Source organism: Rattus norvegicus, chromosome 9, assembly GCF_021556685.1.
Source record: "Rattus norvegicus strain SHRSP/BbbUtx chromosome 9, alternate assembly SHRSP_T2T, whole genome shotgun sequence".
NCBI lineage: Eukaryota > Metazoa > Chordata > Mammalia > Rodentia > Muridae > Rattus > Rattus norvegicus.
Genome location: NC_141542.1, coordinates 75,415,159 through 75,440,012, shown reverse-complemented (window position 1 = coordinate 75,440,012; position 24,854 = coordinate 75,415,159). Strand labels below are relative to the sequence as shown.

At 43.5% G+C, this 24,854-nt stretch overlaps 2 protein-coding genes across 44 annotated transcripts in view; both read right to left on the bottom strand.

Moving 5' to 3' along the window:
• Casp8 (caspase 8) overlaps window positions 1-14,580 on the bottom strand; it is a 48,870-nt gene extending 34,290 nt beyond the window's left edge. For 3 of the 7 annotated variants that reach the window (XR_015628885.1, XR_015628882.1, NM_022277.2), the window contains 1 exon segment: window positions 14,292-14,580. The gene's annotated coding sequence lies outside the window, so the exon portion shown is untranslated. 7 annotated transcript variants of the gene reach the window in all.
• Window positions 14,581-22,141: 7,561 nt separating this feature from the next.
• The window catches only part of Cflar (CASP8 and FADD-like apoptosis regulator), a 70,818-nt gene continuing 68,105 nt past the window's right edge, over window positions 22,142-24,854 (bottom strand). For 11 of the 37 annotated variants that reach the window (XR_015628421.1, XR_015628385.1, XR_015628394.1 and 8 more), the window contains one exon: window positions 22,142-22,773. The gene's annotated coding sequence lies outside the window, so the exon portion shown is untranslated. Of the gene's footprint in view, window positions 23,176-24,854 lie in introns of all 37 variants that reach the window. The other 26 variants (XR_015628428.1, XR_015628414.1, XR_015628415.1 and 23 more) reach the window with 4 other exon arrangements.

The following is a 24,854-nucleotide window of genomic DNA, read 5'->3' as shown; positions in this document are numbered from 1 at the left end:
CAAGAGCTCAGGCACGAAGATGAACAATCAACAAATGGGACCTCATGAAGCTGAAAAGCTTTTGTAAGATAAAGGACACCATCAATGGGACAAAATGGAAGCCCAAAGAATGAAAAAGATTTCCACCAACCCTACCTCTGACAGAGGGCCAATCTCCAAAATATATAAAGAGTTCAAGAACCAAATAACCCAATTAAAAATGGGGGACAGAATTCCCAACAGAGAAATCTCTAATGGCAGAGCAGAACTTAGAGAAACGCTTGACGTCCTTAGCCACCAGGGAAATACAAATCAAAGTGACTCTTAAACCTGTCAGGATGGCTAAGATCAAACACACAAGTGATAGCTCGTGCTGGTGAGGATGTGGGACAAGGGGACCTCTCCTCCACTGCTGGTGGGAGTGCACATTTGTACAGCCACTTTAGAAATCATTATTGGAGTTTCTCAGAAAATTAGGACTCAATCTACCTCAAGACCCAGCTATACCACTCCTGGGCATAGCCAATGGATGCTCCATTCTGCCACAAAGAAACCTGCTCAACTGTGTTCTTAGCTTTATTTGTAATAGCCAGAAACTGGAAACGGCCTAGAAGTTCCTCAGCTGAAGAACAGGTAAGGAAATTGCAGCATACTTACACAATGTAGTATTACTCAGCTACTAAAAACATGACATCTTCAGGCAAATGGGCGGAACTAGGAAAAAACCATCCTGAGTGAGTTAGCCCAGACACAGAAATCGAACAGGCTATGTGCTCACAAGTGGACATTAGCTGTAACCCAGCAAAGGACAATCCACAGACCCAGAAAGGCCAAGTAACAAGGAAGGACACATGAGAAGGGGAAATAGAACAGATTTGTGGGTGTAATGGGGGCGGGTAGGGATGGAAACAGGAGGGATGGGGGTACAATACTAGGAGAGAGAACTTGGATTGGAGTGCATTTTGGGTGTGAGTAGAAACCCAGTGCAATAAAAACTTCCAGGAATCTACAAGAGTGACCCTAGCTAGACTCTTAGCATCCGGGATACGGAGTCTGACCCAGCCGTCTTCTGTAACTAGGCCAGACATCCAACGGAGAAATTGGGACACCAACCCAGTCACAAAATCTTTGATCTTCAATTTGTCCTGCCTACAAGATGTGCTCGGGTAAAGCTGGGGTTGAAATTATGGGAGTGGCCAACCAGTGGCCAGTCTAGCTTGAGACCCATGCATTGAGAGGAAGCCCATACCTAACACTGCCTGGAGGTCCAGGAACCAGAAGCTAGGTAGCCCAGAGACCTAGGATACAACTAAACAGGACTGGAAAAAAGGAAAAGGAGAGAGGGAGGGAGGGAGGGAGGGAGGGAGGGAGGGAGGGAGGGAGGGAAGAGAGAGTTAAAAAGGAAGAAAGGGGAAGAGAGAAAGAGGGAGGGAGGGAGGGAGGGATGGAGGGAGGGAGGGAGGGAGGGAGGGAGGGAGGGAAGGAAGGAAGGAAGGAAGGAAGGAAGGAAGGAAGGAAGGAAGGAAGGAAGGAAGGAAGGAAGGAAAGACGGGGCATGTGGGACCATGCTACCATACACACATAAGAACTGGCAGGTTTGAGTGAGCTCAGACCCCAGGAATCTCAGAGATCCGAGACCAGTAGGAGTAGAACTGCTTCCTACCTGTTTGTATACCTGCTTTGAAACAAGTAACCAGGACACCACACTGAGGACCAGGGGCACTGAGTCATGTAGCATAGCACCTGGAGTTCTTCTCCATGCTAATGAGGTGTCTAGATAGCCCTGCGCCTTCAGCCAATGAGCTTCCCTTCCTGGGTATTCCATCCTGCAAAAGGTGTATAGTTCCTAGTGCAAATAAAAGGTATGCATTTGCATCCACGATCAAGTAAATCAGTATGCACAAGCAAGGATCGCCTCAGAGAGCTGATTCACTAAGTACTGAAGCAGGGAAGGGCTTTGACTTAGGCGAATAAAGAGCCGTGCCTAAGACTCCTGAGGAAGACTTTCTCTGCTCCAACCCCTCTGGTATACCTGGCCCTCATTCCTAATCAGGCTGGACTCTGCTCATCCAGGGCTCCACCTCCCCTCTCTGCCTCTAACCAAGATGCCCCGAGGGGAAGCAAAAACCACAGACTAGTTCCTGACTCACTCTCAGGGAACACCAGAGAAAAGACCAGAAATCATTGTGGACTCCCTGATTAGGACTTCACCCTGTCCTCTCCCAAGGGCTTACAGGAGGTACCTGGGCACACCAGAGAGGCAGAACGCAGTATGACAGGAAAGAAAAGAAAAGGTGGAAAGGAAAGTAGAGAAGAAGAGAGGAGAGGGGAGGGGAGGGATTACATTACATAGCTCTGGAATTCAGTGTGTACCAGTCCTGTCTTCCTGCCCTACCCTTTCAAAAGCTGGGATTGAAGATATGTGCCACGCCCAGTATATCTACATATTAAGTGTTGGAATGACACCACAAAATTTGTGTGTGTGTGTATCTGTGTCTGTGTTTCTGTGTCTTTGTCTGAGTGTGTGTGTGTGTCTCTGTGTGTTTCTGTGTGTCTGTGTGTGTGTGTCTCTGTGTGTTTCTGTGTGTCTGTCTGTGTGTCTCTGTGTGTGTATGTCTGTGTGTGTGTCTCTGTGTGTGTGTGTCTGTGTGTGTGTGTCTGTGTGTGTGTGTCTGTGTGTGTGTGTCTCTGTGTGTGTGTCTGTGTGTGTGTCTCTCTGTGTGTGTGTCTCTGTGTGTGTGTGTCTCTGTGTGTGTGTGTCTGTGTGTGTGTGTGTGTGTATAGGCAGATGTGTGCCACAGCGACCAGTGTGTGCCCAGGGCCTCTGGGAAGTGTTTCTGCCTTCCACCTTTATGTAGGTTTTGGGGATTAAGCCAGGTTGCCAGCTTTGCACAGCCAGTGTGTTCATCTGGGTCTCCCTCATCCCTTCCTTAAATTGATAGACTTGGAGAGGAAGAGAAAATACAAGAATGAAAAGAAATGCTGTCTTGGTTGTGTTCCCAAGTTAAAGGCTATACGGTGTGGAAGACAGAATGTGCACAGCAGGGGAGGAAGTGCTTCTCAGAAAACCTGGTATTACAACCAAGTTCTTAAGCTAACTGGAAACTTGCCTTTCCCCAAAGCTATGAGTCCACTCATCTCTCAAAGAAACCCAAAAAGTGAACAGAGAGAACAGGGGACATAGTCTAGCTGTGACTCTCTCTCAGGAGAGAGCACATATCCTTCCCAAATGCATGAAGTAATCACAAAAGTGACAAGGACAGGTAGAATGACCCAGAAGACAGCTTTACCCTGACAAGGCTCTTAAATAGACTGTTAGAATAATTACTGAAACTTAAAGAAAGAAAGGGAAGGAGGGAGGGAGGGAGGGAGAGAAAGGGAGGGAGGGAGGGAGAAAGAGGGAGGGATACTAAATGAAACCCTTACATCAAAATAAATCGCAAATGTGTAGAGTTGAACCTTTAAAGAGCACTGTGTGCGCACCCACATGGCTGATGATGCCGTGTTCTGGTAAGAAGTCGACTTTGTGTTACTGGTTCCCCTGCACCTTGACATGGGTTCCAGGGATCAGACTCAGATAGGCAGGCTTGCTCACCCAGCAACCCTACTAGGTGAACTACATCACCACCCCACAAAAAAAAGTAAATAAGTAAATAAACAAAATAATTTACAAAAAGTAATCCAAGTATGGCCAGAATAGGGGAGAAAGAGACACCAAGGCTAACATATACAAGAAGCCAGTCGCCAGTCAGCAAACTGTAGGTTTGTGGTTTCTGCCAATTCTGTGCACACAATTATTGAATTGGCCTCTCATAATTGTGGTTTACCTTTTTGTGAATGAAATTGAGCATTTTTTTTCTCAGAAGAGTATAAAACTGTTAGTCTCAAACGAGTCGCTGTATTTACCTGTAAACTGCCTGCTCTGATCCATACCTGTTCTTGCCTTTTTGACTCAGGATCTCGCTTTGTAATTTAGGCCTCAGAAACCTCACATGCAGGTGCTATTGCTCATAGGGACAAATATAGGGTCATAACGTTGTCCCTACCCTTGGACCTGTGCCAGCACTGTAGCCCGCATTCCCAGACAGCCACGCCTTTCTTTCTCTTCTTTAATACATTAAAAAAAAATCACAATCTATGGTCCAGTTCTTTGTTCTCAGGCACAAGAACCTGGGATCTCAGCAGGGGCTTCTGAGACCTCAGACCCTCGAGCCCACACCTAGAACACAAAGATAATTTTAAGACAAACTTTGTAATGGAGGAAAACGTCAATATTATGATTTTTAAATGGAGAAGGGGCTGATTAAGTCAGTTTAAAGAGAGACAGAATAGGAACCCTGAGCACATGGCATTCCTATAAATGGTCTCAAATTACGGTGCAGTCTAAGTTACAGAGCAAGATCCAGAGTCAAAAATGGTAAAAAGATCGATAACTCCGTGAACAGGTATGGATCAGAGCATGCAGTTCACACATAAATACAATGACTAATTTGAGATGAACAATTTTTTACTCTTTTGGGGAAAAATGCTCAATTTCATTTACAAAAAAAATTAAACCACAATTTTAACGTGAGGCCAGCTTTCACCAATCAAACCGTCAGTGTGAGATGGTGGAACGTAAAAATAAGTATTTAGTAATTTCACCATTAAACCATAGAACATGCTCTGATGCCCACAAATTAATTTCCAGGGCTTTTAATACCTAAATACAGGTGACCTCAAAACCAAATATAGGTGTAATAAATACACGGCAGCCTTGCTTGAAGCAACAGAGCAGAAAAAGTTGCCCCTTAGTGCTGGTTACATAAAGTGCCATTCACGCAGATAGAACTCAGCTATTGAAAGCATGGGAAACCCAGTGTCTTCTGTGTGTGAGCCATGAATGAATTAGTAGGTGTACTCACATGTGGGTTCACCGAGAGCCTGACCCTCAGGTAAAACTGCCTCTGTACTGCTAAGGAGACTGAAACCATGGACCACGGACAGAGGTGGGAATGACAGCAAGCCTGTCTTTCTGTTCTGGTGGAGCCCTTTGTCAGTTTGTAGTAACACCATAGTCCCCTGTTCTAAATGCACCCATACCTGGTTAAGTCTCCGTTTAGAGACCCTTAACTTCGGGTCAGTGTGTTGATCGACATTAGGCCAAACATCCTTAAAATTTGAAAGCAGTTTAATTTGTAAAAATTCCATCTAATAGGGGGGAAAATCCACAAGAAAAAGAAACAAGACTCCCTTCTTTCCTTCGTTTTTTTTTCTGATGAAAATAGGTGGTCCATTTTAGAAAAATATTTAAAAAATTAAAAAATAAAATTACCTGTAATTCTATTGACCAAAGATAAACATGTAGTAATATCTCACTGCTTTATCTACCAAACATTTTATTCATGTTTATTTTCCCATTAATAATTCTGGAAATACATCCTGATGTCTTTTTTTTTCTTTTCTTTTATTTCGGAGCTGGGGACCGAACCCAGGGCCTTGCACTTGCTAGGCAAGCGCTCTACCACTGAGCTAAATCCCCAACCCCATCCTGATGTCTTTTTTCTCTATAATGCAGATTTTAGTAACTATAAGGCATCTACCATAAGTACATAATTCACATAACCAGTGGTTATTAAATTCAAGATGATTTTAAAGTTCAAATCCCTGAATCCTATTTCCTTAGAATATTTTCCTGTAATATTATAAGATCAAGGAATTTAGTTAATAAGCCCGTTCAGGCCTCACATACTCAACAGCATGTCTTTTATTTAAAACTTTTAATGTCTTTGACCCTTTATTTCATATATGAATATAACCCTTTCTGTTTACCCTTGATGACCCCACCATCTTCCTCCCACCCAACACCCTCCCTCCTCCTTACAAATCCCTTTCCCACATTCACATCCTTTTAACTGCATTTCCTGATAGAAAAACAGAACACTTCCCCCATTATGATCTGAGGCCAGTGTGACAGAGTATGGATGTGATGTGACCATAGCCCCACCCCACTCATTGCAGCACCTAAACGAGGTGTCAGGTGCTTCTGAAGGAGCCAATAAGGCCTCTTAGCTTCCCGGGTTTCTCCACAGTGCCTGACATTCCATCACACTTGACTGTTTTTGTTTGGGTCACACATTTCTCTACACATAGTCCCCCCAAAAGCAATTCGTTTCATGGAATTTATGAGACCATAAAACTATATCTAGGCCACCTGCTCTATGAGAACAGGAACCACACTGTGGTATCATTTATGGGACCTAAACTGGTGACTTGAACTTGTGGGAAGTTAATACTACTAATATTTTTGAAATAATGCTTGCTGTTGTTCTTGTTACTGAAAACACTAAGTACTACCTCGCAGAGGAAGTAAAAATAAAATTAAATCATTTAAATCTTATTCTAAAGTAATTCTCTGGTCATATTTGGCATTGTATACTGAAATGTATTCACATCTCTCTGCACAAATAGATATATAAATAAATTTGAGAAGTACAAATAAAAGTGAGAAGTTTATCATATTATGTATATATTTTATTATTGCTGTCAAATAATTTCAATGTATTTCCACTTTATAATATAGAAGAACATTTAATATTTTACATGTGTATAACTTAAAATATTTAAATGTAAATCAACATTTGTATTATGACTTAGAAGTGTTCAGAAGCATCCATAGCAGCATAAATCATTTTTCTTATATCATTTTGCTAGAAGCCCCTGAAGAAATGGTTACTACAGTCTTCATTCTCCTAAATCACGACTTAGATCAGCTGGTCAGCCAGAGATAGGCTCAGATTCTCCAGTCACTCAGGAGCTCCAGCAGCACACATGCTAAAAAATGTGGCATTTTTTAAACACCAGCCAGCCTACCTGGGCTACTTGGCAAGTCTCAGGCCAGCAAAAGAACCAAGAGAGCTAGCATCTGAAGAACACACATATCAAAATGTGAGCAGACCCAGAAATAAGCACACACATACATAAAAGATATACTATTTTATTCTATTCGAAGGCAATGAGGGAATTCAACAGAGAAAGAAATAGTCATATCTTCAAATGGGTACAACAGCCAAAGATGTTAAAAGTTAAAGAAGTAGAAGAAAAAGGAAAAAAAAAAAAAAAAAAAAACCCGCACTTGAAACGGAGCGTGTGGCTGGCCCACTGTTGAGGAAGGGCCAGTCTACCTCAGACCAGAGGCTCGCTCTACCATCCAAGCTCCACCACGGCCTCATGTGCTAGGTGACTGCTTCTAACCACAGTCCTTTGGTAAATAGTCAGGTACATCCTACCCCTCCGGAGATTTAGATAACTACCTCCAAGATGGGGGTGGAGGCGGGGAGGTGGGCATAAAATGAAATTTGCTAGAACTTTCCAGAGATAAACGTCAACACGTCATTCAAAGCCTAAGAGAATCTGAAAAGCTCCATCAGGCCAAATCCTAACCTTCAGTACTGCCTCTGTCTCCAAGCAAGGCTGCCCTGAGAATTGCACCCCACCCCCAGACACCAAAGAACTCCACCCACGAGCATGATCAACAAGCCACAGCAGGCAGGTGTTCGATCCACCCCAGTAAAGGCAGTCAAAGGTCAATAAAATGAACAACCGGCCTCATTATTTTCTAATTGACAGTAACTTGTTAACTTACCTTGTGTGAAGTTAAGAGTTGTAACCTCACTAGATTGTGTCTGTGTTTGGGAGTATGCCTGTTGAGGGTGTGCATGTGTGAGATCAGATGTGTAGTTTGGGGGTAGGTGAGATGGCGAGGAGACAGAGCAGCCAAGTCAATTGAGATCTGAATTTTGGCTTCTGTTCAAGGAGAGGGGAAATAGATCGCTAAACTTAAAACATTCCAGGAACACCCAGAAACACGGAACGGGTGGTGGGGTAAGAAGACACGAAGAGAGAAGAGGGCAGCTACTCATGCAGAGAAAGCTCCCGGCTTCCTTTTCAAGTTTTCACAGAATCCCTCTACGGCCTTGTGGACTTCAGTTCCCACACTCCGAAACTTAGAAAGCTCTAGAATCAAGATCCTCCCCGTGTAAAAGCCCAGCTGACCTTATCAGAAACAACTCCCGAGATCTTCACGCGGTACCTTGTTCCCAAGCCCCTTCTCTGGGGTCTGTGGCAGGCAGAGGGCAATAGAGAGCGGGAAGGACCGGTAGAGCCTTTTATACTTCCTGCTTTCCCGAGCCGAAGGAAAAGGGCTGGCCTGAGGACTCGGAAAGGCTGTGCAAAGTTCTATACGTGTATGCACCATATTCTCCCCTTTTGCCCATCCCCCATTTCCTGTTAGTTCGTTGGTCTCGCAAACAGTTTCGCTTCAGCTTTCACATCATACAGATGAATTTATGTGTCTATATAAAATCTGGGAACCACAAACGATAAAAGCAAATGATACCTGTTCCGAGATTGCTTTAGTTCACTTAGGATGACCATCTCAGTTTTTGTCTATTTTCCGGCCAACATTTTTCCGTTTTGTTTTGTTTTATTTTTTTGGTTTCGTTTTTGGTTTGGTTGACCCTGGCTGTCCTGGAACTCAACTTGTAGATCAGACCAGCCTCAAACTCCACCTGCCTCTGCCTTCCAAACACTGAGGTTAAAGGTGTGTGCCACCACTATTGGGCTGTCAGTCTGTTCTTTATGGCTGGTTGTGTGTGTGTGTGTGTGTGTGTGTGTGTGTGTGTGTGTGTGTGTGGTGTGTGTGTGGTGTGTGTGTGTGGTGTGTGTGTGTGTGTGGTGTGGTGTGTTCGTGTGTGTGTGGTGTGTGTGTGTGGTGTGTGTGTGGTGTGTGTGTGTGTGTGTGTGTGTGTGTGTGTGTGTAGTGGTGTTGTTATAAAATGTCACACTTTCCTCATCCTTTCCTCTGTTTTTAATGGTCAGGTCAGTTCCATAATTTAACTACTGAGAATAAGTATCAACGTGCTAGCATCTCCATGATATGCTGACTCAAGAGCCCCTTGCATAAATACAGCTGGGTCCATGGCAGAGCTATTCTTAATCTTTTTTAACAACCTCCATTTTGACTTTCCAGAGGCTGGCCCAGCTCACACTCCCATCAACAGTGTATAAGGGCTAGCATTTGTTGACATTTATTATCTTAAGGACTGCTATTCTGACAGGTATAAGATGCCATCTCAAAGTGCTTTAATTCACACTTCTCTGAGGGCTAGCAGAGTGTAGCATTGTTTTCAGCTATTTGTATTTTCTTACCACCCGATTTAATTAATTACTGCTTTGTTCGTTTTTTTAACTGAGAGTGAGAGGCCCTCTAACCACTTGCGGAAGTCAGAGACAACGTTGGGAGTCTGTCTTCATCCATCATGTATGTTCCAGGGGTAGATCTCAGGCTGTCCGGCCTGGTGACAAGCACCTTTGCGCCCATCAGCCAACCTCCTAGACTTTTAGTTCAACTTTCGTGAGCCCCTTGTTCATTTCATTAGCGTGTTTATTCCTTGGGTTGTTTGATTTCTTACTGCTTCCTTTTTTAGTTCTTTGCATAGTCTAGGCTACTATCTTGTCAGATGTATAGCTTGCCAAGATTTCTCTCCCGTCCTGAATGCTGTCTTTGCCCAATTAATAATTCCTTCGACATAAAGAGCTTTCAAGTTTCACGAGGGCTCATTTGGCAATTGTTGGACTTACTTCTTGAGCAACACCTTTCAAGAGTAATAGTATTAGTGGTCTCAGGATCACAATCAAAAGTCACAAACTGGGCTGGAGAGATGGCTCAGAGGTTAAGAGCACTGTCTGCTCTTCCAGAGGTCCTGAGTTCAATTCCCAGCAACCACATGGTGGCTCACAACCACCTATAATCAGGTCTGGTGCCCTCTTCTGGCCTGTAGTTGCATACATGCAGGCAGAAAGCTGTATGATGTATACATAATAAATAAATAAATGTTTAAAAAAAAACAAAAGTCACAAACTGCAGATTGAGTTAAAAAACAAAAGCAGGGGGCTAGAGAGATGGCTCAGTGGGTAAGAGCACTGACTGCTCTTCCAGAGGTCCTGAGTTCAAATCCCAGCAACCACATGGTGGCTTACAACCATCTGTAATGAGATCTGATGCCCTCTTCTGGTGTATCTGAAGACAAATACAGTGTACTCATATACATAAAATAAATAAATCTTTAAAAAAAAAAAAGCAAAGTGAGAAAACAGAATCCACCTACTGTCGGCTGAGAAAAAACCTCTGACATCAAAGACAAAGGAGCACTTGAAGGTGAAGGGGTGGGAAAGGGCATCCAATGGACATAAGGAATGGATCTAAGGAACAAGCAAGCACCATTGTTCAAATACTTGACAGGAGAGACCCATCCAAAACTACTCAGAAGGTACAGAAGCTTACTTCATGTGGATTAAGGGAGCACATCAATTATACTTTTAAACATTAATTTATACATAGAACAAATTCTACTCAGGGTAAAGTCACGACCTGACCCCAGCACAGTGAGTGAATCATTTCAATACTTTATTCTCATCTGTAGGTGTAAAGTCACCTGAGTTAAATGAGATCCCAGACCAGATGGAGTTAACAGCAATCTACAGAATGTTTCCATCAAACACTGCCGAGAATATGGTCTTCTAGTAGTTCTCGGACCTCTAAGATAACGTAAGAGGACACAAGGCAAGCCTTAGCAAATACAGGAAAGTGGTATACAGTCTCATTAACACACTAATTAACACTAATTAAATAGCACACTGGTGAACGATGACTGGGTCACTGAAGAAGTCAAGAAAGAAAAAAAATCCCTAGGAAAATTGACATTGAAAATACAACACACTAAAACCTGTGGGATACAATGAAAGCTGTCTTAGGCAAGTTTATAGCTACAAGTACCTATATTAAAAAGCAGAGATGGGCCGGAGAGATGGCTCAGTAGTTAAGAGCACTTCTGCGCTTGTAGAGGACCAGAGTTCAATTCCCAGCGCCCGCATCAGGCAGTTCACAACCATCTGTAACTCCAACTCCAAGGGACCCAAACACTCTCTTCTGGCCTCTTGGGTATGGCACTCACATGCATATACATATCCTATACATATAATTTTAAGTGACTAAAAAAAATCATTTAAAAAACCTGCAACAAACACACACACACACTTCGAGAGGGACTGGCAAGATAGCTCAGCAGATAAAAGTGTTGCTTCTAAAGCCCGGAACCCACAGGGTGGAACAAAAGCTCTGTGGTATGCAAATAGCTACACACATATGCACACGAACACACAATAAACAAATGGAAAAAGCCAGAGAGGTTTCAAATTAGTAACTCAACGAAACACCTCAAGACCTTGGAAACAAGAGAACAAGCTAAACCCACAAGCAACAGACGGTGCGGTGATCTGAACGAGGTCGGCCCTCACTGGAATTCTTTGAGAAGGATTAGGAGGTGTGGTCTTGCTGGAGAAGCCATGTCAGTGACATTTCAGAAGCTCAAGCCAGGCCCAGTTTCTCACTGTCTGTTGGCCTGTAGCTTGTGGGTGAGGTGAGCTCGGCTCCTGCTCCAGCACTGCAGCCCCCATGTTCTCCACCATGATGATAATGAACTACGTCTCTGAAACTGTAAGCAAACTTCCAACTAAATGCTTTCTTCTAAAAGTTGCGTTGGTCATGATTTCTCCTCATAGCGGCAGAACAATAACTAAGACATATGGGAAAAATAATTAAGATCGGGGCAGAAATGAATAAAACAAAGCAGACCAAAACAAAAAGATTCACAAAGAATTAAATAGAGTTCATTACTAAGAAAAGATTTAAAACAACAACAAAAACAAAGAAACAAACAAACTAACCAAAAGAGAAAAAAACACACATTAATAAAGTTCGAGGCAAAAGGGGAGACATTACAACTGATTATCTATGAAATTTAGAAAAATCATATGAGGGGCTGGAGAGATGGCTCAGCGGTTAAGAGCACTGACTGCTCTTCCAGAGGTTCTGAGTTCAATTCCCAGCAACCACATGGTGGCTCACAACCATCTGTAAATAAAATAAATAAATCTTAAAAAAAAAAAAACCGAAACAAACAAACAAAACACATGGATTTAAAAAAAATCGTATGGATATAACTGAAAAACTTTCATTTGACTCGCTTTTAGAATATAAAAAAAGAAAAAGAGATGAATTTCTAAATTTTTATTAACTAGTAAAAAGAGGCCCCCAGTGTACTTCACCTCTGATGGGCCTGGGGTCCTGGGCTTCGAGCGTCTGCAACTTCCACAGCTGACTCTTCTTGTTACACAGAAGTGTTCTCCCTGCTTCTAGTTCCATAGTTCCCACTGACAGCCATTAGAAACAAAAATAAAAACAAACAACAACACCAAAAACACCCACCTAAAATCAAAGGTTTTCCTACAGCCATCTCACCAAAGAGGCAAACACTGGGCCCTTCACCATGTGAACAAACCTGTGTACAAACACATAAGCTGCTTGCTGGGAATTAGTTAAAATACTGTCTGGTGTTAAAGAGAAGAAAGAGAAAAGAACTTTGAAACTGTGTTTTCTGCTACCTAACACAGAATAAAATAGAAGGTAAGTTTTCCGAGTAAAGGGCCCCAAGTTTACAGCTGAGGGAACTGAATAAGTCACCTGAAAGTACGTGTCCACCCTCAAGGTCTGGGCAAAGGTGACACCACCATATCAGGACTTTTAGCTGGCATTTGATTCTGCCAGGAACCTGGGCAACATTGGAGCAGCAGAATCAAATCCTGTTTGTGCCCCCAATCCACTCCCGGAGTTACTCCAGCATCTTCTGAAACCTCTGCCCCAGTTCCGGCTCACTTCTGAGAATTTCCTGTTCAAGACCACAAACTTCCTGAGGGTAGCAACTGAAGCTTTCACAGTAACACCTGAACCATACAACAGCAGCCTGAAAATCATCAATGAAAAGAAACTCTGTAAAGAGGCAATGGGTATGAACGCGGAATTCCCCGATGGGCACTAAGCCCACACAGATCATAGGATGCCACATTAAATCTGAGGAATGGTAAATAAAGCAAGAAGATGCACACTTTCTTATTAGAGAATTTTAAGTTGAAAGATTAAAAAAAAAAAAAAGCAGCCTGATCGAGTGAAGTGGCCATGCTTGCTGTACAGGCTGTGCGAGAAAGCCTGGTAGTTCCTGGACTTAACCCACAACAGAAATGACCAGGCAAAACCGAATAACACCTAAATGACCCCAGGTGTCACATTCCTCCCCACTGGGGAAGAGACACTGAGGCATACAGCCATGAACAGCAGCTCTTCCGTGTCCACATATGAGTGCTTGGGCCTTCTTAAATAGGATTTGTGAGAAAGGGGAGTGCTAATCACCCTAATGCTAATTCGATTACTACCATGCTTATTAAAAAAACGAAAGATTTGGTGTTGAGAAGGCTCAGGAGTTTAAGAGCACTCACTGCTCTTGCAGACCAACTGGGTTCAGTTTCCAGCACCCATATGGTGACTGAAACTGTCTGTAGCTCCAGTTCGAGAGATCTGTGGTCCCCCTGGACACCAAGTGCACATACATACATGCAGGCAAAACACTCATAGACATTAAATTAAAATAGAGATAAATACATTTTAAAGAATGAAACTGAGACCTAGCCAAGCAGAAGGCACTTAAAGGACTCCCTTTAAAAAATAGTAAGAAATAGAAATATGACAGTATGATAATTCCTCACTGGTACATAATGACAGTCACTGTTATAACTGCTTAGCATGTAGAGGAATTATTGGCCTCAGGCCACCTCTAGCTCTCCCTCTCCCCAGCCCCCTTGCTGTTTTTGTGGTTTTAAGTGCAGAGCTGGTACCCTGTCACTCCCACCCCTTGCACTGCCAGCATTCCTGAGGTGGAAGCAGAAAGATCAGAAGTTCAAGAAGCTCGAGGCCAGATCTTAGAGGGAAAAGGGTCAGGGAGAGGGGAGGGAGAGGGGGAGGGGAGGGGAAGGAGGTGGGGGAGAATGAGAGAATAGGAGGAAGGGAAAGGGGAAGGCAAAGAGAAGAAAGGGGAGAGAACAGGGGAGGGGAGATGTTGGAGAAGTAGAAAGGGAGAGAGGATTTGGGATTAGGGTTGGGGGACGTCTCTTAAGAGTTGGGAGGAGCCTGAAAATCGCCGGAGGAAACCCAACGCAAGTCAGAGAACACACAGTGATGCCACCGGATAATTAACCTGGCTCTAGGTCCTGAGCCGGACTACAAAGAAAGTTAGCCTAAGAAATCGAATAAAGTTTTCTGGAGGAGGCGATGACCGTACTCCGATGGCCGCATTTTGGGGAGCGTCAGGCTAGATTGCCACCGTTGGGATCGCGGCCTGCTGGTAGGAGAGGAACGAACCGGACTACTCTGCAGCACTCACCTGTCGCCGAGTCCCTGCCCCGCCAGTCACAGCTCCCCTCTCGGGCGAGCAACCCCTGGGAGACGCTCTCCGCCTCCGGCTGCCGCTAGCCGGGCTCACTTCCTGTTCCCTGGCCAGTCCGCCAAAGTTTACTATGGATTCAAAGAAGCGGAACTATAAAACACCGGAGGTCAGAGGGAGGAGAAAGGCAACTGAGAGAACTAAGGAGCAGAAATGACTAATTTCTGATAATCACTAGGTGGCATAGGCTGCTTCTCTCTGCCCGCCTTAGGAGCGCCCGCCAGTTCTTAAGGACACTTCCTCATTCCCCCCACCCTAACCCCACCTCCTTGCATACAGAAACCCTATACCTTGTGACTGGATGGGTAAACCAGCTCTAGAAATGTCAGCACTCAGGGAGGTAGGGGCAGGAAGATTAGAACTGGTAAGTTCAGGCTAGCCCAGAGACACTGGAAACACACACACACACACACACACACACACACACACACACACACACACACACACACACACAGTTCAAAGGAGCCAACTACAAGAAGAAAGTGATTTCGCACTGAATCAAAAAACCAGCAAGGGAGACAGAACGGAACTGCCTGGTTCACACTGTGAAGTTAGATGGTCAAGGGAGACGCTGAAAGAGAAATTTTACTTTGTGGCATGGTCTGAACTCAGCACTGAACTCATGGACCCGTCTCCCCACCAAGATCATATTATAAGGCTGTTCTTAGGGTCACACGGGCCTGCAGTTGAAGCGTTCGGAAGTACACACACTGGAGAAATCCTGGCTCCTAGCCGTGTTCTAGGAATTCATGGTAACATGTTTTTCCACAGTGCTGAGGCAGAATTATGGAGTCCAGAACATCAAGTAGATACAAAGACTAAAATCCCATTTTACCACATACTAACTTCCTTCCCAATACTTGGAGTTCAGAGTGAGCAGTGTGATGAACTACAATTTAAACTGGGCTACAGAGTAACAACTTGTCTGAAGCGGGGTGGGGGCGGGGTTAAAAGGCTGGTCAGGAAGTATGGTCAGGCTATAAAAAACCTCAAGGCTGCTCCCAGAGACTCACTTTCACAACCTCCCCCCAGGTACCGCCACTAGCAAGGGACTAAGTGCTCAAACCTACGGGGGACATTTTGTCAAACCACACCAAAACAGTGTTTCACAAAACCAGTGAAATCTGGTTAAACCAGACCAGTATGTCACCAACACAATCCAGCTGCTACCTGGAGGGTTCCCGAGTGAGGGATGCGTCTGCTAAAGCCACCAGATTGTAATCCAAGACCCATACGAATGGGCCAGTTGTGGTAGATACTTCGTAGTCGGGCTACCCCACCACAGCAGGTATGATTATTTATTGCTGATGAGCAATTAAAGAACAGGGTCAAATGATTAATGAGAGGAGAGCAAAACAGCACCCTGGACAGCACACAGCACACGAGCCTTCTGGGTCTCGGTCTGGAAAAGGTATAATCAGCTGTTCTGTGCATTTGATCATATTGTCTGACTGCCTTACAATTGCTACTGCTGTGAAGAGACGACAAGATCAAGGCAACTCCTATAAAGGACAACATTGCACTGGGGCTGGCTTACAGTTTCAGAGGTTCAGTCCATTATCATCGGGGTGGGAAGCAGAACAGTCCAGCAGACATAGTGCTGAAATAGAAGCTGAGAGTTCTACATCTTGATCCAAAAGCAGCAGGAGACTGTCACTAGGCGTGGCTTGAGCATATATGAGACCCCAAAGCCCACCTCCATAGTGACACTTCCTCCAGCAAGGCCACACCCACTAACAGTGCCTGTCCCTATGGCCAAGCATTCAAACACATGAATCTGTGGGGGCCAAACCAATCCAAACCATCACACCAGCTCTTCTTCCAACTGTACAGGGTCATTTTGCAGGAAATCCATCAAGGACACCCCATCCCTTTCAGTCCTGTTCTGGAAATTCTCACAGATGAGAGACTAAAACAGTTACTAAACAACATACCTTGGGGACACTAGATCCCTCCTTCACTTACCCCTTGGGTGAAGAGCATAGATGTTTTTGCCACAAGAATGTCAAAGATCACCACTTACTTGAGAATTCTAATCCAACATTGTCCTTAAGGCAACCATACTGTTCTGCCTCAGTTATTCCAGTGAGACAAAAACCAATTGCCGAAGAGAAACTAGCTGGGTCACCAGAGGGATTGAGCCAGAATTAGAGTTCATCTCCGTGGCAGACGGAGAGAAAGGACACCTCCCCTCATATTAAGTTTGGACCGTTCAACCCAGTAGGAGGGAAAGAGTCCCAAAAGCAGGCAAGAATCAAAGACAGGCCTGGTTCCCACTGTTGGGAGTCCTACAAGACCAAGCTGCAAAAGCGTAACACACGCAGAGGGCCTAAGTTGGTTCAGTGTCTGTGAGTATGAGTGTCTATGGGGCCGGGCTAGTTGGATCTGACTTTTCCTGTTTGTTTTGTTTTGTTTTGTTTTGTTTTGACTCTGAATAATACTCCATTGTGTAAATAAAGCACATTTTCTTTATCCATTCTTTGTCCAGTGTCTCTGGTTTTATGTTGAGGACTTTGATGCACTTGGACTTGAGTTTTGTGCAGGGAGGTAGATGTGGATCTGTTTTTGTTCTTCTACACGCTGATATCCACTTAGAGCAGCACCACTTGCTAAAGGTGCTTTCTTTTTTCCGTTGAATAATTTTGGATTCTTTATTAAAAACTGGGTGTCCATAAGTGTGTGGGTTTACATCTGAGCCTCCAACCCAATTCCATTGATCAACCTGTCTGTTTTTATGCCAGGACTGTGAGGTTTTTCTTACTATAGCTCTGTAGTAGAACTTGAAATCGGGGTGGTAATATCTTTTGTTATTCAGGGTTGTTTTTAGCTGCCCTGGCTTTATTTTTCCCATATGAAGCTGAATATCGTTCTTTCAAAGCCTGTAAAAAATGTATTGGGATTTTGAAGGGGATTTCACTGGATCTATAGGTTGCTTTTGGTAAGATGGCCATTTTTACTATGTTAATCCTACCTATTCATGAGCATGGGAGATCTCTCCATCTTTTGATATTTTTTTCAATTTCTTCAAATACTTGAAGGTTTTTTTTTGTCATAGGTCTCCACTTGTATGGAAAAAGATATTTGATATTATTTGTTGCTATTGTGAAGGGTGGTGGTGTTTACCTGATTTCTTTCTCGGTCTGTTTATCATCTGTATATATCATCTGTTTTGTTTTGTTTTGTTTTTTAGTTAATCTTGTAGCTAACCACATTGATGAAGGTATTTATCAGCTGTAGGAGTTCCATGGTAGAATTTTGGGGGTCACTTATGGATACTAACATGTCATCTGCAAATAGCGATACTGTGACTTTAATTTATAATCTCCTTTAGTTGTCTTATTGCTCTAGCTTGAACTTCAAGTACTATACTGAAGAGATAAGGAGGGAGTGGACAGCCTTGTCTTATGCCTGATTTTAGTGGAATTGCTTTAAATTTCTCTCCATTTAACTTGATGTTGGCTGTGTGCTTGCTGTAAATTGCCTTTACTATGTTTTGGTGTGTGCCCTGTGTTCCTGATCTCTCCAAGATTTTATCATGCAGAAGTGTTGGATTTTGTCAAAGGCTTTTTTTCAACATCTAATGGGATGATCATGTGGGTTTTTTTTCTTTCAATTTGTTTATATAGTGGATTATGTCGATGGATTTTCGTATGCTGAACCATCCCTGCGTCTCTGGGAGGAAGCCTACTTGATCGTGGTGGACGATCTTTTTGATGTTGTGCCAGGAAGTGCCTACTCCATCATGGGGCCAGCCTCCATCTTAAAGAAGAAAAAAGAAAAGCTTAAAAACTTGACCTACAGCAGAACCCAAGCTGCACCCATGTATGAGGAAGGACCGCTCAGCTTGTCGTCAGCAGAGTCGCTCCCTAGCTGCTTCCTAACAACAGTCAATCAAAGGCGAGTCTGATTGTTTCAGACGACTTTCAGGCTGTTTGTGGTCCTGCTTCAGAGCACCCGCCTGTCGGCTTACAGTCATTCTGTTACTTGCTTTTCATACTGGATACTCCCTCACTTGCTCCTACCTTCCTATAAATACTTGTTCTGCTGAGGGTCTCAGGCTGTTCTCCCTTCCCATCCTTCTGTTCTGCTGTGTCAGGGTTGGGTTTGAGGAGAGCCCAAGACTGAGCTTGTAATAAAGAGACTCTAATGCTATTACATCAGAAATAACTCATTGGCGGTCCTCTGGGGTTCACAGCTTCCTGGCACAGCAGTGTGTTCTTGGATTCCGTTTGCATATATGTTTATGAGGGAGATTTGTCTGAACTTTTCTTTCTTTGTTGAGTAGCAGGGTGACTGTGGCCTCATCAAATGAATTTGGCAATATTCCTTTGTTTCTATTTTGCAGAATAATTTGAGGAGTGCTGGCACTCGTCCTTCTTTGGAGGTCTGGTAGAATAGTGAACTAAAAACCATCTGGCCCTGGGTTTTTTGTAGGGGATGGAGAGGATGTTGGGAAATTTTAAATTACTATTTCTATTTCCTTAGGGGATATGGGTCTGTTTAAATTGTGTATCTCGTCTTGATTTAACTCAGCTAAGTGATATCTATGAAGAAAATTGTCCATTCCTTTTAAATTTTTTAATTTTGTGGGGTACAAGTTTTTGAAGTATGACCAGATTACTCTCTGGATTTCCTTGGTGTCTGCTGCCTTCTGTTACGTCCCCCGAGTCATTTCTAATGTTCTTAGTTTGGCTATGCTCCCTCTTCCTTTTCATTAGTTTGAATAAGGGTTTGTCAATCTTGGTTTTCTCAAAGAGCCGACTCTTTGTTTCACTGATTGCTTTGTATTATTCTCATTTCTGTTTTAGTGATTTCAGTCCTCAGTTGGATTATGTCCTTCCATCTACTCCTCCTGGGTGTGTTTGTTGCTGTTAAGTTGCTCTATGAGATCTCCAATTTCTTTATGAAGCTACTTAGTGCTATGAACTTTCCTCTTAGCACTGCTTTCGTTCTGTCCCATAAGTTTGGGTCTGTTTTGCATTCATTTTCATTGAATTCTAGGAAGTCTTTAATGTCCTTATTTCTGCCTTGACCCAGTAGTCATTCAGTAGGGAGTTGTTCTGTTTCCATGAACTTGTAGGCCCACTATTGTTTCTGTTGTTGTTGATATTCAGCTTTAATGTGTGGTAGTCTGATAGGTTAGAGGGGGTTATTTCAGTTTTCTTGTATCTGTTGCGACTTGCTTTGTGACTGAACTTGTGGTCAGTTTTGGAGAAGGTTCAGTGAGGTGCTGAGAAGAAGGTATATTCTTTTATGTTTGGGTGAAATCTTGTGTAGATATGTTAGGTCCATTTGGCTCATATTTTCTGTTAGCTCCATTATTTCTCTACTTAGTTTTGTCTGGATGGGGTGGGGTATTGTAGTTCCTCACTAATCATGTGTGAAGTTCAATGTGTGACTTAAGCTTTACTAATGTTTCTTTTACAAATATAGGTGCCCTTGCATTTAGGGAATAGATGTTAAGAATTCTTCCTTTGATGAATATGGTGTCCTTCCCCATCTCATTTGATTAATTTTGTTTCGAAGTCTATTTTGTTAGGTATTAGAATAGCTACACCAGCTTGCTTCCTGGGTCCATTTGCTTAGAAAACCTTTTTCTAACCCCTTACTCTGAGGCAATGTTTCTTTTTGATATTGATATATGTTTCTTGTATGCAGCAAAAGAATTGATCCTGTTTTCACATTTATTCTGTTAACCTGTGTCTTTTTATTAGGGAATTGAGTCCTTTGGTGTTGACAGATACCAATGACCAGTGATTCTTGTTATTTTGTTGTTGTTAGTGGGGTGTGTTGTGTGTGTTCCTTCTTTTGGGCTTGCTGGTGTAAGATTTTTTATTTCCTGTGTTTTCATGAGTGTAGTTAATCTTCTAGGGTTGTTGTTTGCTTAAATTACCTTCTGTAGGGTGGATACTATTTACATTTGACTGTGTCATGGAATGTCTTGGTTTCTACATGTGTGGTAATTGAAGGTTTTGCTGAGTATAGTAGTCTGGGCTGGCATTTGTGATCTCCTAAGAGTCTGCAAGACATCTGTCCAGGCCCTCCTGGCTTTCAGAGTTTCCACTGAGGAGTGGGGTGTGATTCTGAGAGAGGCGCCTTTGTATGTTATTCCGCCTTTTCCCTTGCGGCTTGCAATATTCTCTTTGTGTTCTGTATGTTTAGTGTGTGATTTTTATGTTGCAGGGGGACCCTCTTTTCTGGTCCAATCTGCTTGGTCTTCTGTAATCTCCTTGAACATTTATAGTAGTTTCCTCCTTCAGGTTAGGAAATCCTTTTCCTATGATTTTGTCATTCGGACTCTGGGACACTTCTCCCTCCTCTAGTCCTACTGTTCTTAAGTTTGGTCTTTTCACAGTGCTCCAGATTTCCTGTGTAGTTTGTGTTAGGAATTTTTTAGATCTAACATCTTTCTGGCCGTTGTACCTATTTCTCCCATCCTGCCTTCTACACCTGAGATTCTCGCTTCCATCACTTGTAAGCTGCTGGCACCTGTCATGCCTGTTGGCTGTCTTAGATTTTTGATCTCCAGGATTCCCTTGGCTTGTGTTTTCTTTATACTATTTCCACTTTCACGTCTTATAGGTTTATTCATTTCCTTCACCTCTTTGTTGTTTTTTCCCCCCTTGGTTTTTCTTTAAGGGATTTATGTGTTTCTTCCCATTGTTTGGCTGTGTTTTCCTGGTTTTTTTTTTTTTTTTAAGAGATTTATCCATTTCATCTCTAAGGGCCTCTATTGTGTTCATAAAATTGGTTTTAATGTTATTTTCTAGTGTTTCAGCTCTGTTGGGCTCTCCAGGGCTTAGTGTGGTGTGATAGCTAGACTCTGGTGCTGCCCCATTTGCCTGGATGTTGTTGTTTGTGTTTACGCTGGCTCCAGGCATCTGGCAGTTTTAGGTGCCATTTTCTGAGTTTATCTTTGTTGGATGGAGTTTTTTTTTTTTCTCAGTTTCTGTTTCCTTTCTGATCTTCTTGCCTAGGTAGCTTGTGGTTCTGATGACTGGTGAGTTCTCGGGTCCTACAGGGTGTCCTAACTGGGGTTTTGTGGTCTTCTGGACCTCTGGGGGACTAGGGTTCTGGAAGCTGACACGGCCTCTAGAGTTCCAGGAGCTGGAGTGGCCTCTGGGGTTCTAGATACAAGCATGACCTCTGGTAGAGCGGTGGGCTTTTGCTGGAGTTGTGGGTCAGGATCCTGCTAGAGTTTTTTCAATTAGAACTCATCGTAGCCAGCTGTCTTTGACTGTTGTTGGTTATGGAGGGAACTACTTACTTTGAGAACCTAAACACAGCTCTAATCTCCTTATGTATACTAGATAACTGCGTCACTCAACCTTCCTGTTGGCAAGAAAAGTGCCATGTCACTGACGACATCCTGTTTGCCTCTGTATCAAAGAGAATGGCAAGACTGAGGAGTCCATCAACTGGACTAAGAACTATCCTCTCTGCAGTAGACCCAGAGGAACCAACTTTCCTTAGCGTGGCACCAGCCAGGGTTTCTGGTTGTGTTCTATCCCCCAGCAAGGCTATGCTGATTAGAGTGGTGCTGCTTGGTCCACCGTGGGCCCTGACCGTGATGGTTACTGTAAGTGGTCAATTTGTCAGGCTCTGGAATCTTCTTGGAGAGAGACCTCTGAGCATGCCTGTGAAGGATTATCTTGATTATATTAATTGTGATGTAGGAAGACCCAGGGTGGGTGGAACCATTCCTTGGATGGAGGGAGGGATGGGGCGAAGAACTCGGGGAAGGGGGACCTGGAAGGGGGCAACTTTTGGGATGTAAATAAATAAAATAATTTAATAAAGAGGTCTCTTTAATTGTTCTTACACATACATACAAACACATATACATACACATATATTCCTAAATACATATAGTCCTAAATATATATATTCATATATATCCATATGTGTATTCCTTAATATATAAATACAACCCACTTAGCCCTTACAGTGTTACTTTTATATATGTGGCTTGTGATTTCAGAACTGGTCACTTAGTGCTGGATGACCAGTAGGAAGTTCTCTTCTCTAGGGGAGACTATTTCTCCACTTCGTTGCCTGTAATTCTTTGTCTAAGGTTGTAGCCTCCTGAGTTTTCCCCTTCCACGGGAGCATGTCCACTACTGTCGTCTTTGTTCATGTTTGAGTTAGGTAGCCATGCGATGAGACTTCATGAGCGCTGCTTCTCTGGCATGTGTAGGGGGTACAATATCACAGCAAACTTCCTTTCCTGTGGCTCTCACCTATTTTTCTGCCCCTTCTTTTACAATGATCCAGGAACCCTTGGTGCCGGAGTCGTAGATGTATCAGTGGAGGTGGGCAACATGTGGTCTCTTGTTCTCTGCATTTTGATCAAATGTGGTTTTCTGTAATGGTCTTCATCTGTTACAAAGAGACGTTTCTTTGACGAGTGGTGAGGACTACACTATATATAGGCATAAGGATAAATACTTAGAATGTAGTTAGGGATTGTGCTGAAATAATTAAGTGGTGGATATGGGCTCTAGCCCAGGATAGTTGGTTAGGCTTCTAGTCCCAGATAAAATTTCCCTCAAACCCAATTAGAGAGCTGTTGGTTATCACCAAGGCATGTGTGCCACTACTGCACCCTTGGGGTTACCTTGTCGTGTTGGTTGTGGTGAGTCATAGGATCATAGCTGGGTAGGACGATCGGTTGCTTCCTTACCTGGAAGCTTGCACAGCACGTTCTAGTTCCATGAAAGTTAGTCCTCAGGGAGGAGGCTTTCAGGTCAGATCCAGCTCAGGGGCCACTGGGTCCTGTTTCTGGTGCAGGCTGTCTACACTAACAAGGACTTATCTCCCACCTCTGGAAGGCGACCAAGGGCAACAACAATAAACTATAATGTTTTGGAAGGTTCTTTGACAACCCTGACCAACAAGTAAAAGTAGGCTTCATAGGTCTGGTGTTGAAGGTTTTGTTATCTAATTTATGGTTCATAGAGGAAAGATTATTAGCCCAGATGGGAGATTTTCATTTAAACTATTTGTAAATGCATACAGACGCCTGTGTATTATATATAATTTTAGGTAGGTGAATAACCCTTATGACTTTTTCAGACATGTTTCTCTTATTTTACCTTCATCTGTATTTATCCCCCTCCCCACTCTATAAGTAAAGCCCCCGGTTTGCTCCATTTTTCCCTTCAGATCACTTGTGCATGACTCTTCCCCTCTCAGGTGCCCCTACAAAGGCCCTTTTGACATTACAAGTATGAGGTGCATCATCTGTCTTTCTGAGTCCCTCAGGCTCTAAAGAATCTCACCGTGTGTGTGTGTGTGTGTGTGTGTGTGTGTGTGTGTGTGTGTGTGTGTGTGTGTGCGCGTGCGCGCACACACATACTTGTGCACAAATGTGTGACAGGTAGTTAGAGACCAGAGGACAATTTTCAGGCTTTGGCTCTCTCTTTCCGCAGTGTTTTGGGACAGGGTCTCTCCAGGCTTTCTGTTGTTCTGCACACTCCAGGCTAGCTGACCCACAAGCTCCAGCTTGCCCTTTTGTCCCCAGTCAGAACAAAAGTACAGAGTTATGGACTAGGGCCACCCAACCTGCTGCTCTACGTGGATTCGGGGTATAACACTCAGATCATTGGAGCAGCACACGCTCTTCTGTCGTGAGATCTCGCCAGCCCCTATCGGACTATAGATAAACTTTCATTGTGCTTGTGGGTTCAGAGCTATGTGCACCTGGAAAAATAAACTAGAATACGACTATAAATGCAACCAGCCCATGTGGTATAGCAGAGCATTCTGAACCATTTTTAGTCCAGACTGCTGCCCAGTTTGAGAATTATAAATAAATCCAATTAAAAACTGAAAGAAAATGAGCTAAGGAACTTCTTTTCCATAGCTTGTCACTGCCTCAATAACAGAAACAACTCTGTGTCTAAATCAGCTGTACACTTATCTTTGCTACTTATTAAGTGAAAGGTCACACTGGTGCGCATCTACTTGGGCGTGAATATTTTTATTGGGTGTGGTGTGTGAGGTGGGGTGCACACACCTTTGCATGCACTCAGAAGTCAAGGAGAGTATCCTGCATTTCCTTTCACCACTCTCTGCCTATTCCTCTGAGGTAGGGTTTTCCCTGGACCTGATGCTTGGGTTTCATGAACTAGGCTGGAAGCCAGCAAGGCCCAGCAATCCCCCTGCTTCGGTGCCTTTGGAACTGGGATTGTAGTCATATATAGGATGCCAGGTTGTGACATAGGTCCTGAGATCAGATCCTCATGTTTTCTCAGCAAGTACTCTTTACTGCCAACCCCTCACTCTCCGTGCCCCTTTCTCTCTTTCTTTTAAGATTTAGTTATATATTTCATGTATGTGAGTACACTATGGCTGTCTTCATGCACACCAGAAGGGGACATCAGATCCCATTACAGATGGTCGTGAGCCACCATGTGGTTGCTAGGACTTGAACTCAGGACCTCTGGAAAAGCAGTTGGTGCTCTTAACCACTGAGCCATCTCTCCAGCCCTTGCCCCCCCC